The following is a 15,186-nucleotide window of genomic DNA, read 5'->3' on the forward strand; positions in this document are numbered from 1 at the left end:
GTGCCCAGATTTCATATTGTTCAAACACACGTTTTACAATTTGTACAGATAACACAATGATCCCAGGGTCCTGAGGTGACATACATCCTCAGCTTATGAAGATGACGGGAGTAAGAGATTAAAGTAAAGACAGGCATAGGAAATCACAAGAGTATTGATTGAGGAAGTGATCAATGTCCATGAAATCTTCACAATTTAGGTTCTTCTGCTGTGGCTTCAGCCAGTCCCTCCATTCAGGATCCCTGACTTCCTGCAACAGGGAAATACTTCAGTCCCTCTTGTATGCCTGTACCTGCTCATAATGTGCTGTTTTCTTTGACCCACTAGAAAGCCACCAAGTTCACCCTCTGGCATATTGGGCTTCCTATTGGGCCAAGAAAATGGAAAACTTGTTTTGGGCTTGATCTGATGAATGGGGTATCCCTACAAACCACTGGAGACTCTTATTTGAAGGTTGGAGACAAAGTTGTGATAAAAACACAGAAGTATGGGGACCCAAATGTCTGCTATACTGGAGGAGAACCCATTGGCGTGTATCCCCAAGAAGTGGAAATTTTCGGCATGTTACCCACTGACCTGTAAGCAGTTTATCTTCTCTGTAACACCACTTGGGCATAGTTCCCTGTGGGATTAAGAATGCATGATGGCCTTGTCAGTGTTCTGTTTGTCACCACAGAATCTTGGAGTTACATTTGTTTTGTAAAAGGAAAGAGAAATGGGATGGGACCTCCTATGTACAGTCTTTAATGGCACTTTGGCAAAATAAACCAATGCAGAAAAGGTGTAAGGTTGTGGCCCCACTAACTGGCAGTGGGAAAAAGCCTGTTTTTTTTGAGTCACAGGAAAAAAATGATGACATTTTGATTGCTCGATTAAATGAGCCCTCAGTTCCTCCTCCTACCTATGGCAGCTGGGGCTGCTCTATGAGCACCTGAGCTGGGGTCCCCATCTTCCCTGATCTCCCAGTCTTCCCTGATCTCCCTACCTTTGCAGGAATAGAAGCCAGGAGCAATAGGAATGGTCTACCCCCACACCTCTGACAGGAAACCAAATTCAGCCATAGTGCCCCTCTAGCTCAGGGAAGGCAATTCCCTCTTCAGCAGATTCCTATAGGAGGCATTGACGCTGTCACAGTTCAGCCAATGGGGCTTATCTGGATCTACTCTCCATTTCCACCTTCAGTTTGTTTAATTGGAAAAATAATGTGCCCACATAGTTGGACAATCTGAGGAGGATGGAAGATTTGTTCTTGATGTCTGCAACCCAAGCACACCTTGGGCAGATGTACAAAATTTCCTTTGTATTTTATTGACCTCAGAAGAGCAGAGAATGGTCGTAGGTAAGGCCGGGAAAGAAGTTGGTCGCATGCGTGAGGTCCCAGGTAACCTGGTAAGAATGGCTGTACAGGTGGCTTGTACCCACCTCAGACTGGGAATGGAACGTAAATGGAGAAGGCTTTATCAAGATTTAGTCTTATCAAGACTGGAACTGCATTCTGACTGGCCTCTGCAAAGGAGTGCTGAAACAGAAAGGTTTGTTTTGTTTTGTTTTGTTTTGAGACAGAGTCTCGCTCTGTTGCCCAGGCTGGACTACAATGGCATGATCTTGGCTTACTGCAATCTCTGCCTCCTGGGTTCAAGCGATTCTCCTGCCTCAGCCTCCTGAGTAACTGGGATTACAAGTGCATGCACCACCTCGCCCAGCTAATTTTTTGTATTTTTAGTAGAGATGGGGTTTCACCATGTTGGCCAGGCTGATCTTAAACTCCTGACCTCAGGTGATCCACCTGCCTCAGCCTCCCAAAGTGCTGGGATTACACGTGTAAGCCACTGCACCCGGCCTAGAAAGGTCTTAATAAGGTTCAGAAAGTTAGGCAGAAACCTAATGAGAGCCCCTCAGAATTCTTGGAATGGGTGTTTAAAGTGTGTAGGTGGTATATAGACATGATCTAGAAGTAACGACAAATGATAAATAATGAATTTTATCAGCCAAAGTGCTTCTGGCATTTGGAGAAAGTTGGAGAAGATGGATGGGGCTCTGGGTATATCCCTGTCCCAGTTAGTGGAGATTGCCTTTAGAGTGTTTGCCCAGTCCAGATAATTTTTTAAAAGGAACAATGGAAGATGAAACATCAGGCTAACCTTCTGGCTGTGGCTGTGACTCGAGGGGTCCCAGGACCACAGCCTGAATCTCCTTCAGATGCTTTATCCCAGGTAGGACCCGTACTGAGCCCCAGACCAACAAAGGGTGACATCCCACTGTAGGTCCCAAGCAGTGCACTTACTACAAGCTAAAAGGCCACTGGAGAAAAGACTATCCACACTGTAAAAAGAACAGTGTTAGGGAAAACCGCCTCCCTGTTCACCAGATGCCTGAAAAATAGCTGAGAGGTCTGAGGTTAAAGATACCTAGGATAAGGACCAGGAATGATAGGGCCCTGTGGTTCCTCCAGACCCAAGCAACACCCTCCATATCCCCACATGGAGTCCCATGTGGTGGCAGTGGGAAATCAACTTTTGGACTCTTGGGTGGACACTGAGGCTAGTTACTTGGCTGTCTAAACTCTTCAGAAACTTAAAGTGACCAGGGTCTTGGGAGAAACCTTAATGAGACCATCCTCCAACCCTTAGAATATCAGCTGGGCCAACCCACCTGAAGCACAGCTTCTTACATATGCCTGAATGCCCCATTCCTCTGCTGTGACAAGACTTCATAACTAAAGTAAATGCCAGAGTTACTCTCATCGCAGTACAAGTAAATATTTTGGTAACCTCCAGAACAAACCTGTGCCCTGCAGGTTGCTGTGGAAGCATAGGCAGATGGGAGACCAGGAAGGGCCAGAACAGCCGTCCAGTAGAAGTCAAGGTACAGGTGGGAACAACGTAGCCATGCTTAAAACAATACCTGTTAAGCCAACAAGCAAGAAGAGACATCCAACCTCTGCTGTGTGCTTTCCTTCAGTTTGGACTCATGAGGCCTTGCTAATCCTCATGTAACGCCTATTCTGCTTGTTCAGAAGCCTGGGACTAAGAAACAGATTTGTTCAGGACTTGAGGGCTATCAATCAATGGTAAAAGATATCTGCTCAGTGGCCCCCAATCCCTATACTTTACGCACAACCCCAGCTGGTGAACTCAGTTGGTTCAGAGTCTTAGATTTAAAAGATGCCTTATTTTACCTCCCCCTGAGCCCTGAGTCACAAGAACTGTTTGCTTTTAAATGGGAAGACCTAGATACTGAAGCACAGTAAAAGTATTGTTGGACAGTTCTCCCTCAGGGGTTTAAAAACTCCTCTACCATCTTTGGGGAAATTCTTGCTAAAGACCTCCCAGACTTGCAATTAAAGAATGGGACTCTATTGCAGTATGCTGATGACATCTTAATTGCCAGCACCACACAGCAGTTGTCTGACCAAAACACTGCTTGGTATTGAATCTAAGTTTTCTGGCCGAACAAAGGTACAAGGTATCCAAGAAAAAGGCTCTGATTTCTCGGCCTGCAGTAATATCTTGGGTTCGAGCTTTCCCGAGGGCAGAAGAACCTGGTCCCTGACCAGCGGGACACCTTCACCAGGGCAGACAGACCAACCACCTGGCAACAGTTGTGAGATTTCTTAGTTATGGCCAAATTTTCCTGGATATGGATTTCTAATTTTGGACTTATTGCCAAGCCTTTATACAATGCTTTGTGGGGAGGAGATAATGAACCCTTAGAATGGACTGGAGACTGATAGAGGACTTTCCTAGACATCAAAGGAAAACTGCTGACTGCCCCAGCACTTTGATCTCTTTGTGCTTGAGAGACAAGAATAAGCCTAGGAGTGTTAGCTCAGGACCTAGGAAATATTAAAAGACCCATTGCTTGTTTCTTAAAGCAGTTGGACATTGTCACAAAAGGATGATCTCCCTGCATTTGGGCTGTTGCTGCCACTTGTGACCTTCTCCAGGAAGCAGAAAAGTTGACATCCGGCCAACCAACCGCAGTGCACCCACCCCACTGTGTGCTCCCCTTGCTGGAACAGAAGGGAGGATACTGGCCGACTTCTGGGAGACTCTGCAGGTGTCAGGTCATCCTTTCAGACAACCCAAATGTAATGCTGAAGAGCCATCTCTTCTCTGAGTCCTGCCCCCTGCTTCATCAAATGCCATCTGAACTTGTGCACAGCTATCTACAAACAATCGAAAGTTCATTCCAGCTGGCCAGACCTGACAGACGTACCCCTAGACAACCCAGACCTAGAGATGTTCACTGACAGGAACAGCTTTATGGGCCAGGGACAATAGAAAGCTAGGTAACCCACTGACAGACTTTAGAAACCAGAGCACTGCCCTCCAGAACATCAGCACCAAAAAGGGAGCTCAGAGCCCTCAGTGGAACCCTCCTTCTAGGTAAATGAGCACAAGTGGCCATGTACACAGACTCTAGATATGCTTTCTCTGTTTTTCATGCTCTTGAGGCCATCTGGAAGAAAATGGGACTACTAACCTCTGATAATTAAAAACATGCTAGAGAAACTCTAGTCCTATTAAATGCTATTTTAGCCCAGAGGAAGTAACTATAATACATTGCCTTGGGCACCAGCAGAGTTTGGTGGCAAAGGACAATATTGCATAGATGAGGCCACAAAGAAAATAGTAAGGAAAAAGGCCCCAAAATGCTATTGATACTTTTGCTACCTAAAATAGATTGTGGCCCTGAGCCTCCCATATACTCAGATGAGGACCTAAAAAGAGCACTCGATTGGGGTTTTGACCCCAATCAGAGGACTCAGGATGGATGGATATACAATGAGAGAGGAACAATTCTGGCACTGGAATATCTTAGGAATGGCATTGTTGAATGTAATCATGACTCCACCCAGTGTGGTAGGGATGCCACTCTCCAGTTGGATAAAAAAATACATTGCTGGTTCACATATAAACAGGACCATGCGGAAGGTTATAGAAAAATGTCTCTGCCCAGAACAACCCCAAAACTAGCCCTCCCCACTTAACACAGGCTTTCAGACCAGGGGTGAAGGAACAACAGAGAACTGGCAAATTGATTTTACTATGATGTTGAGGATAGCAGGTAACTTGAAATACCTACTCTTGTTTGTGGATACCTTGGGTTGAGGCTTTTCTTTGTTAGACAGAAAGAGCTTCTGAAGCCATTAAGGCCTTAATAAAAGAAATCATTCCTTGGTTTGGAACACTGGTTTTCATCTAGAGTGACAGTGGTGCAGCCTTATGGCCCACATCTCTCAGAGTATTTCTTAAGCCCTCAGTATAACTTAGAACCTACATATAACCTGGAGGTCACAGTCCATAGAGGCCATAAGATTCCTGACTTCCCCAGTTGCTCCTAGAGATAACATCACCATTGTAAAACCTAATATTGGTATTTGAGATATTTTTGAGACCCCGCATTCTGGTGCACCAGCTGTTGTCACTCAGACCAGTAATCTGGTTCAAGCAGTTCTGTGATCCCATCCAGGAACAGAAGACAGCAAGAAGAACCTGTTTCAGCCTGCTATGATTTCATCTCTGACCCAACCAATCAGCACTCTCCACTCTCTAATCCCCTGCCCACCAAATTATCCTTAAAAACCTTCAGTCTTCGAATTTTTGGAGAGACTGATTTGAATAATGACTCTGATCTCCCCTTTGGCTGAGTGGGCATGTGCAGGGGTCTGTCCTGCAGACACTGATCCACCAACGGATGAATAAAGTACACTGACACAGATACGCTGCTTTGCCAGTGCAGCTGAGCATACAGGCCACTTACAGACTCCAAGCAGAGTGCTATCAATAGATGCGACCATGGCCACAATCAGAGAGACTTGCATTTATTCAGTAAAGATTAACTGACAAAGGTTGTGAGTAAACACCACTAGAGGGTAATTGACATTGTGGACCTCCTGAGCAGAAAGCAATTAAGCACCCACAGTAAATCAAAGGCTAGTCTTAGGACCACATGAGTAAACAAGCTAGTTAGATAAACTCTCCACATTCCTTTGTTTCTACTCTAATTTATTTAAGGGGACAAGGATGCCTTCAGCCAAGTTCATTACTGGAGCTTATGCAAACCCCTCAGACCTTCCAAGAAGGTTTGCGTCTTATAATTTTCCCCACCATCCTGACTGAACACCCACATCTCTCCCTTTTTTGTTTTCTGCATCAGGTCTTTTTGACTGGAGAGTGTACATGTATGCAACAACAGGTTTGTCAGGTGTGGCAGTTATTGCTCTTATTCTGGCTTTGCATCCTAGAATTAGCAAATAACATAATACAATCAGGAATACAATTAGCAACATTATTTTCCAGTCAAAGAGTGACCCCCAGGAGTGGGGGTCTAACCAGGAGAGATGATCTTGCACACCCTTCTATGTGGCTGTTGGGTGTGTAGGTATATGGTGTGAAGGGATTCTAAAATTTTAGTTTTAAGTTGCTTTATGTCTGCTGTTAAATTGTCATGAAAGGTTCCCCAGTGGTGGTGTTTTACCTCATCCCAACTATGTATTGATTGATTCCAAGGTAGAGAAGTGACAAAGATATGTTTATGCCCCAGTCACAGTTTAATTGCTGTTGGAATGCTAGGCATCTTGTCACTCCCCCACATATTCTAAGGCAGCCTCAAGGGCTTACAGTCATGCAAGTATCTTTTGATCCATACATTGCTGTAAGAGAAGTTCATTAGACACATTTTTGGCCAGATTATCTACAAAGCTAGCTGTTTATATTGACTCAGTAGTAGATGCAACAGCAACACTAGCAGTTGCCAGGATGACTATGGCTGAGATTATAAAGGCCATAAGTGTAGCTATAAATCTTTTGTGTCTGACCTGGGACAGAGGACGTTCTAACGTGGCAAAGGCAGAGGAACCTTGCCAATCGTGTGTCAGATTGACTGGTAGAAATGCCTCAGATTGTCTCCTTAATACCGTAACACTAGTGATTTTTAAATTAGATGTATTGTGGTTAGTGATATATGAGGAAAACCAGCCTATCCCTGCACCTGGGTTACAAACATGGAGTTTTGGGGCTTAATGGAAATGTTAGTTCCCATAAGGAAAACATATGGATGGGTAGTGCAAATCAGGCACTGAGTGTGATTATGAATAAAGGTTATAGTATAGTTACGATTGGAATTATGATATGTGTCATGCCAGTTGTTAAGGGAGGTGCTGAGATGTCCCAGGCACCATAAGGTGCTTTGGGTTGGCATGGACTTTACCTGGGGTCAGGGATATCCTATTCCCCCGTTGGCCCAAAATATAGGGGAACAAGACGTGGCTATGAAACTGTGATTGATGCTATGATGGACGAAGACATTAGTAAGGCTGCCCTGCAATTGGCCATGGGGGCTTCAGTCTAAGATGTTATAATTGCCTAACTGGAGGCTGTGGGCTTGTTTCCCATGACAGACATTCCAGCTAAAGTGGAATCCATTACTTTTCTGGCTTTGTTCTTTAGCACTGGAAGGAATGTTTGGGAAAGCAGCATTGATTGCATTGCCTGGTTTGAGGCTACCTGCAGCAAAGAATGTTAAGGCATTTCCTTTGCCATGATGTAGCCATACTTGTTTTTGGGCAGGTACAGGTACACAGTAAGGGTTAGAACCTTTATAACTTACACACAGTGGGAGGATAGTGGAGTGTTATGTAGTGTTATTTGGCACTTTAGTCCAATGTGTGTCATTATTGAGGGACCCCACTGGGGGTAAATCTATCCCTCCTAGCCAAGCAGTCACATTATTAAAGGCTGGGAAGGGAGTGTCTGCCCAGGTGACAGGGCAAAAGAAAGGCAGGTCTAAGATACGAGCCAAAGAGAGTGTAGCAGGTACAGGTTGCAAACAAAGCGAGAGCATAAAAAGGATTAATACCCTACGTGAGTTGCAATGTACAACAGAAAGCATAGCAAGAAACAAATTATCTGGAGAAAATGCTGTGTCTGGAGCATTTGTTCAGCCTCCTGAGTTGTCTTCTTCAGCATCCCCCAGGTAACATCTGGGGCTTGTGTCATCCACGGAAGCCGCATCTTCTGGGTCTGTGGGTCTTGTAGGGTTAACCCCTTCATTTCTGGTACTGGGTTGGGTCCTAGCCATGCCATGGTATGGTTTGATGCGTCGTGCTGGAATCCAAAGAGGACCTGAGGGGGTGTGAACACAAGCATACTGTCTTCCCCATGTTAATTCATTTGGACCACACCATACATCACTATTTACTATTAAACTGCAGGTTTTATCCTTGAGAGGTTTTAGCAAAGTGCTTTTCTACAGCTGATTGAAATTTGTCATCTAAATTTTAAAAGTTAAGGGTAAATAAGGCTTGTGCCAATAGTGTTGCAGGGTCTTTTACCCATACTCCTTCTTTCCTGTTTTTTTGAGCATACTTTTAAGAGTGGGCACATTCTATTGCTTGTCCTTGGGGGTTATATGGGATCCCTGTGGAATGTTGGATATTCCATGTGTGACAAAATTGTTGAAATTGTGAGCTGGCATAAGCTGGACCATTATCCATTTTAATTTTTGTGGGCCATCCCATAAATGCAAAACTTAAAAAGACGATGTTTAATGACATACCGAGTGGACTCTCCAGGAAGGGCACATACACTAATTAGATGGGTGTTAGTGTCAACGGATACATGTACGTATCTAAGTTTTCCAAAGTTAGGGACGTGTGTAACATCTGTTTGTCATAACTGGTTAGGTTCTAGTCCTCTAGGGTTAATACCCGTGGAAGGAGGGGATGTGCCTGTGAGCTGGCAATCTGGGCATTGTAGGATAATTTGTTTAGCCAGCCTTTGTATATGTTGAAATTGTTTAGATAAGTTTCCCTAATTTTGGTGGAAAAATTGATGCGGGCCGGGCGCGGTGGCTCAAGCCTGTAATCCCAGCACTTTGGGAGGCCGAGGCGGGCAGATCACGAGGTCAGGAGATCGAGACCATCCTGGCTAACATGGTGAAACCCCGTCTCTACTAAAAAAATACAAAAAACTAGTCGGGCGAGGTGGCGGGTGCCTGTAGTCCCAGCTACTCGGGAGGCTGAGGCAGGAGAATGGTGTAAACCCGGGAGGTGGAGCTTGCAGTGAGCTGAGATCTGGCCACTGCACTCCAGCCTGGGTGACAGAGCGAGACTCCATCTCAAAAAAAAAAAAAAAAAAAATTGATGCGATTGGGTGGCTTGCTCAAGCAGTGATGTCATAACCTGAAGGTCTGCTTGTTTATTGCCATAAGCCAATGAGCCAGGCAGAGAGCTGTGGGCTCGAATGTGTGTAATAAAAAGAGGATGTGTATGCTGATCTAGCAATTGCTGAAGTCAGAGAAAAAGAGCACACAGGGCTGGCTCCAGAGTGGACTTAATTAAAACTGTTTGAAGATTTTGTAGCAAATATACTGAGTAAGCCGAGTCACTTAAAATATTTATGGGCTGATTGGAAAAAGTTTCCAAGGCCATGGAAGTATCAGAGCCCCAACGTCAGCTCTCTGATTGCTAATAAACCCAGATCGAGTGATTGAATTGCGTAGTCTCCACAAGACTGCCGCTTTTCCATGTTTACCAAACCCATCAGTGAACAGTGTTAGAGCATTAGGTATGGGGGAATGAACTATTTTTGTGGGTAATGTTACCTGCGTATGAGATAAGAGATGAAGTTATCAGCAGGAAGCATGTGTTCTATTTCTCTTGTATAATCAGAGAAAACTATTTGCAGATCTGTCGGTAAGTACAATACTGATTTGCACTGCTTTTTGCTTAAAGGAATGCTGATGACATCAGGGTCATAACCTAGCAACTGATTGCATAATTTGCAGCCTGAATAGATGAATATACGGAGATAGTATTTTAGTCCTGGTATGTGAGCAAAAAACCCATTCTAGAAAGCATAGCCCTGGGGTCATCTGTCCTATTAACCCTGTAGGGGGTTTGGTGGGAAAAATAAACAACTGAATTGAATACCATGGATCAATGCGATCTAGCTGCCTCTGATGAGAGATGGTGTGCTCTATTTTCTCAGTTTCCCTTTTTTTCTGCAGGGGTTAAATATCTGGGAGAATCCAGGGCTGGATTGCCCTTTAAGATAGAAAACAGATTTTGTAGTTAATCAATAGGAATCCTCAAAGTGGAGTGGAGCTAGGTAATATCACCCAATAATTTCTGATAATCATTTAAGGCATGTAAGTTGCTAGTATTTAATTTAACCTTTTGAGGTCTTACTGACCAGGAAGTTAGTATGTACCCAAGATATTTCCAAGGAGAGGACATTTGTACTTTCTTAAGTGCAATGATTTAACCTCTTAGCTCTGAGTTCTTTATGACAGAGGAATATAAATTTAAAAGTATTGGCTCTGTTCGGGCTGCTAGTAGAGAATATCATGAATATCATCCATAAAATGAATAATCTTGCAATCAGGAAATTCTTTTCTACTAGGGAGCAAAGCTTGGTTTACATGATACTGACACATGGTAGGACTGTTTAGCATTCCTTGAGGAAGCACTTTCCAGTGAAATTGACAAGCTGGCTTTTCATTATTGATAGCTAGTATTGTAAATGCAAATTTTTATCTGTCCTGTTCTGCTAGAGGAATTGATAAAAATCTTTTAAGTCAATAATGATTATAGGCCAATCTTGAGGAATCGCCATAGGGGTTGAGTGGCCCTGTTGAAGGGGTCCCATAGGCTGTAAATTAGTATTAATGGCATGTAAGTCATGCAAAAGTTTTCATTTCCCAGACTTTTTGGGAATGACAAAAATGGGCCAATTCCAAGGGCTGTTCGTAGAATATTATCCATAAAATGAATAACCTTGTAATCAGGAAGTTTTTTTTGTTTGTTTGTTTTTTTCTGGAGTAAAGTTTGCTTTAATTGCTCCTTAACTAAGGGCCGTTTGTAATTTCTCTCCTTTTAGAGGTTACTGTTTTCCTTAAATTGGATTTGGAGAGTCACCTTAGGGGTAAGAGAGAGGTAACAGTGGCCATTATCAGAAGAGGTTTTTCAAATTCTGAAATTTTACTTAAATCTTAGCATAGAATTATAATTTGGGATGTCTCTCGCCTACAAGGAGCACATGAAATTTTGCCATGGGCTGCCTGCAGAGCTGGAGAGCTGAGCAGGTGGGTCCTGGGGTGGCAGCTGCCTAGGGCTTGCAAAGGTGCTGCTGTTTCTTGTGCTGCTTTTCGCCTTTGACACTTCCTACCCTTGCTGCCAGGTGGCTGTTGCCTGCTGGGCCGACTTTCCCGCGTGCGCTTCCTGCCTCTCCCTAACAGGCTAACTTCGGAGTGCTGGGCCTGGCTCTTTGTTGCCGCTGCCCCCGTGTGGACAGAATTCCCAGGAGCACTTGCTGGCTCTGGTTTCGCGAACTTCCTTGCTGCTGAGCCTCTCCTTCTGCTTACTCCTCGCTTGACCACCTGGCTTTAGCCTCTAATGCTTTTTTTTTTTTTTTTTTTTAACAACTCTTTAGGTACCTGATTGCCTTGCTGATTTTGCATTTCTGGGCAGGCTAAGAGCTCCCCTTTTAATGCTGCCTGCTTAAGACAGGGTTTCATAGCTTTTTTTTTCTTTTTCTTATCTATTGGAGGAGGTGGCTCAGGCACAACCTCTGTTTCCTCTTTGTTATTTTGGCCCGGTGATATCAGGGCTGAGGGAAGAAGAGGCGATAAGATGGGTGACACTTCTTCCTCCTTCCCCTTTTTAGGCTCTTCCGTGTATAACAGAACCAGGGCTGCTCTAATTAAACCCCACAGCGTTAAAAGCTGTTCCTGGGACACTTTGCCTTTGTGCATAATGTTGTTTAAGATTTGTCCCCACTTCTTCCCAGACATTTAGTGGTCCTTCTGGGAACCATGGATTAAGTGAGACAACAGTTTGCATTAGGTCTCTTAATTGAGCCTGCAAAACTGATGCTCTCCTAGCCTTAAGTAACTGTTTCAACACTTTTATATACTGTCTCTGTTTAACTGATAACTGTTGTCCCATGATGAAATCTCAGCCTGAACAATCCCCCACCAAACTTGGTAATCCCAAGCGGGCACCAATGACTCACTGTTTTTTTTTATTTTTTTGAGACGGAGTCTCGCTCTGTTGCCCAGGCTGGAGCGCGGTGGCCGGATCTCAGCTCACTGCAAGCTCCGCCTCCCAGGTTCACGCCATTCTCCTGCCTCAGCCTCCTGAGTAGCTGGGACTACAGGTGCCTGCCACCTCGCCCGGCTGGTTTTTTTTTCTGTATTTATTTTTAGTAGAGACGGGGTTTCACCGTGTTAGCCAGGATGGTCTCGATCTCCTGACCTCGTGATCTGCCCGCCTCGGCCTCCCAAAGTGCTGGGATTACAGGCTTGAGCCACCGCGCCCAGCCAACTCACTGTTTTACTGACTTGACCACGCCGTCCTCTCCACTTTCATTTCTGGGAGTCCGTCGCGCTCCCTTTGCAGCAATCCCCACACAGGGCACCAAACCCAACAACGGATGAATAAAGTACACTGACACACACATATTCTGCTTTGCCAGTCCAGCTGAGCATACAGGCTGCTTACAGACTCCAAGCAGAGTGCTGTAAACAGTTGCAACTGTGTCCTTGATCAGTCAGCAAGACTTGCATTTATTCAGTAAATTGACAAAGGTTGTGGGTAAACACCACTAAAGGGTAATTGACATTGTGGACCTCCTAAGTAGAAAGGAGTTAAGCACCCATGGTAAATCAAAGGCTAGTCTTAGGACTGCATGAATAAACAAGGTAGTTAGATAAACTCCCCACATTACTTTGTTTCTACTTTAATTTACTTAACTAAAGGGACAAGGCTGCCTTCAGCCAAGTTTATTACTGAAGCTTATGCATCTCCCCCAGACCTTCCAAAAAGATTTGCATCCAATTTTCCCCACTATCCTGACTGAATCCCCACAGGCATGCATTAAACTCTTTCTCTATTGCAATCCCCTGTCTTGATAAATTGGGCTCTATCTGGGCAGTAGGCAAGAACCCATTGGTTGGTTACAAAGCTTATAAATTTGGAAAGGAGAGCTTTATTTTTCATAAAAGCTTGCAGCTGGCAGGGTGACCATTCTGACACTGGGAAGGATAGCCTCTGGCCAGGAGCTAGAAACAAATACTTTGAGGGAGGGGCAAAGGGAACAGTAGTCTATGCTGAACAGAGTGGCCAGCAATAGGAATCATGAATATTTACCAAAGGAGAAATGTACACATATGCAATGGAGCTTCATGCCCCTTCATGAGTCACATGTAGACTAGCCAGAGCTACTCCATGGTCAGTGGTCTCTTATCAAGAAGGAATGCTGGTCAGTTGTGTCAAAACCACAAAAGGGAGATGCAGCATCCCTTAAACTCAGAGGGTTTTCAAAATTACTCTGGGGTCCCCATGGGAAAGAGAGGGTCCATTTATTTGGTTGGGGGGCTTAGGATTTCATTTTCGTTTTTCAAAATAGGGTTGAAGGTAAATACTTGAAGTTGTAATCCAAGGTCAGGAAAACAGAATCAAGAGGTCACAATCCTTCTCTGATGATGGCTCAGAAAGCTGGAAGACACTCAACATTGAATCGTGGGGCTCCATGCCATGCTTGCTAGAAGAAACAGCCACCATAAGTCCATCTTTCAGATCTCAGGTGAACAGGTATGCAAGTCATAGAATTAAATTTATTTCAGCCGGGTGCAGTGGCTCACTGTTGTAATCCCAGCACTTTGGGAGGCTGAGGCAGGCAGATCACTTGAGGTCAGGACTCTGAGACCAGCTTGGCCAACATGCTGAAACTCCCATCTCTACTAAAAATATAATGATAGCCATACAGGGTGGTGGGTGCCTGTAATTGCAGCTACTTGCCACTTTGGAGGCCGAGGTGAGAGAATCGCTAGAACTCAGGAGGCGGAGGTTGCAGTGAGCCAAGGTTGCACCACTACACTCCAGCCTGGGCTACTAAGTGAGACCCTGTCTCTAAATAAATAAATTCATATGTACAACCCTAGCTGCAAGGGAGTCTGGGAAGGTATTTTTAGCCCCTCAACCCTTCCATCTAGAAAAAGTGTGGAATAGAGCAAGCCAGTCCACAGATACGTAGCACAGTGGCTTAGGAGTTTTATTATTTTATGTGTGTTTATTTTCTGGCATGAGTACTTGGGTTGTTCGTGGTGGGCACTGGCAAAGAAACACTGAATAATTGCTGCTTGAGAAAGGAAATGTCAAATTGCAAAAGCTTCTCTTTGAGTCAGCCTGAACCTTTTCAATGTTTTTGTTTTGTTACTGATTTAGAGAAGTCTTTATAACCAGATCAACATGTTACTGCTTCTGTGGGTCAGCTACTAGAACTGGCACATTGTTTCCCATTCCGTTGCAATGCTATTCACTGTCATGGGATTTTACTTCTCATGGGGCAGGAATCTTAAAAGTATGGCCTATAAGAGTAGCCTGCAACAAACATCAGCTATCCTGTCAAGACAGTGAAAGCTGTATGTTTACATAAACCAAAGACTTAACTGCACCCCGGTCAGTCTTTATTCACACATTTGAGCATGTTACGGATTTGGAAGTTGTGGAGAGGTATGTAAGCTGGTGTATATTCCTTGGCAGCCTAGGTTATAATCTTACCTATTCCTTATACCATTTTACAGGTGAAGGAATTAAAGCATCAGGCATTTAAACTTGCCCAGGTCATACAGTAAAAAGTGACACAGTAGGGACTTGAATAAAGACTGACTCTAGAGACCCTTGATACCCAAAGAGTAATCCATAGAGCAGTAGTATTGTAGCACCTGGAGCTTGTTAGAAATGTAGACGCTCAGGCTCTTTCCCAGACTGTTTAAATCAGAACCTGAATCTTAACAAGATCCTCAGGTGAGTCTTGCCATGTTAAATTTTGAGAAAGACTGCTCTTAACTTCTCTAATTGAGATTTCCTGACCACCAGTGACTTCCTCAGTTAGGTAGGAACCCCAGAACTTCAGTTCCGTCAGCAATTTGAGGACACCTTGGCATCAGGTAGTCCCCCAGTCTTCCTAGGGAAGAAAGCATGTATATATATGTTTTTTGCCTTTACATAGTCTTTCAGTCCATGCATTATTGTGACATGTGGGAGGCAGGAGTTTTCAAATCTGTTCTTCGAGCAACAAATTATGGTCTTAACACACATGGTGTAACTGAGGTGCAAGATGAGCTCTGTGAGCATTTCCTGTTCTGCACAGCAGTAAAGGTAATAAGCAGTAAAAC

General features: G+C 44.2%; 1 long non-coding RNA gene across 4 annotated transcripts in view; it reads left to right on the forward strand.

Moving 5' to 3' along the window:
- LOC104673515 overlaps positions 1–15,186 on the forward strand; it is a 43,660-nt gene that overhangs the window by 20,716 nt on the left and 7,758 nt on the right. For all 4 annotated transcript variants that reach the window (XR_749521.2, XR_004053154.1, XR_004053156.1 and 1 more), the window contains exon 2: positions 13,416–13,600. This is a non-coding gene — a long non-coding RNA (uncharacterized LOC104673515). The remainder of the gene's footprint in view (positions 1–13,415; positions 13,601–15,186) is intronic.

The sequence above is a fragment of the Rhinopithecus roxellana genome, chromosome 14, assembly GCF_007565055.1.
Source record: "Rhinopithecus roxellana isolate Shanxi Qingling chromosome 14, ASM756505v1, whole genome shotgun sequence".
In the NCBI taxonomy this organism is placed as follows: Eukaryota; Metazoa; Chordata; class Mammalia; order Primates; family Cercopithecidae; genus Rhinopithecus; species Rhinopithecus roxellana.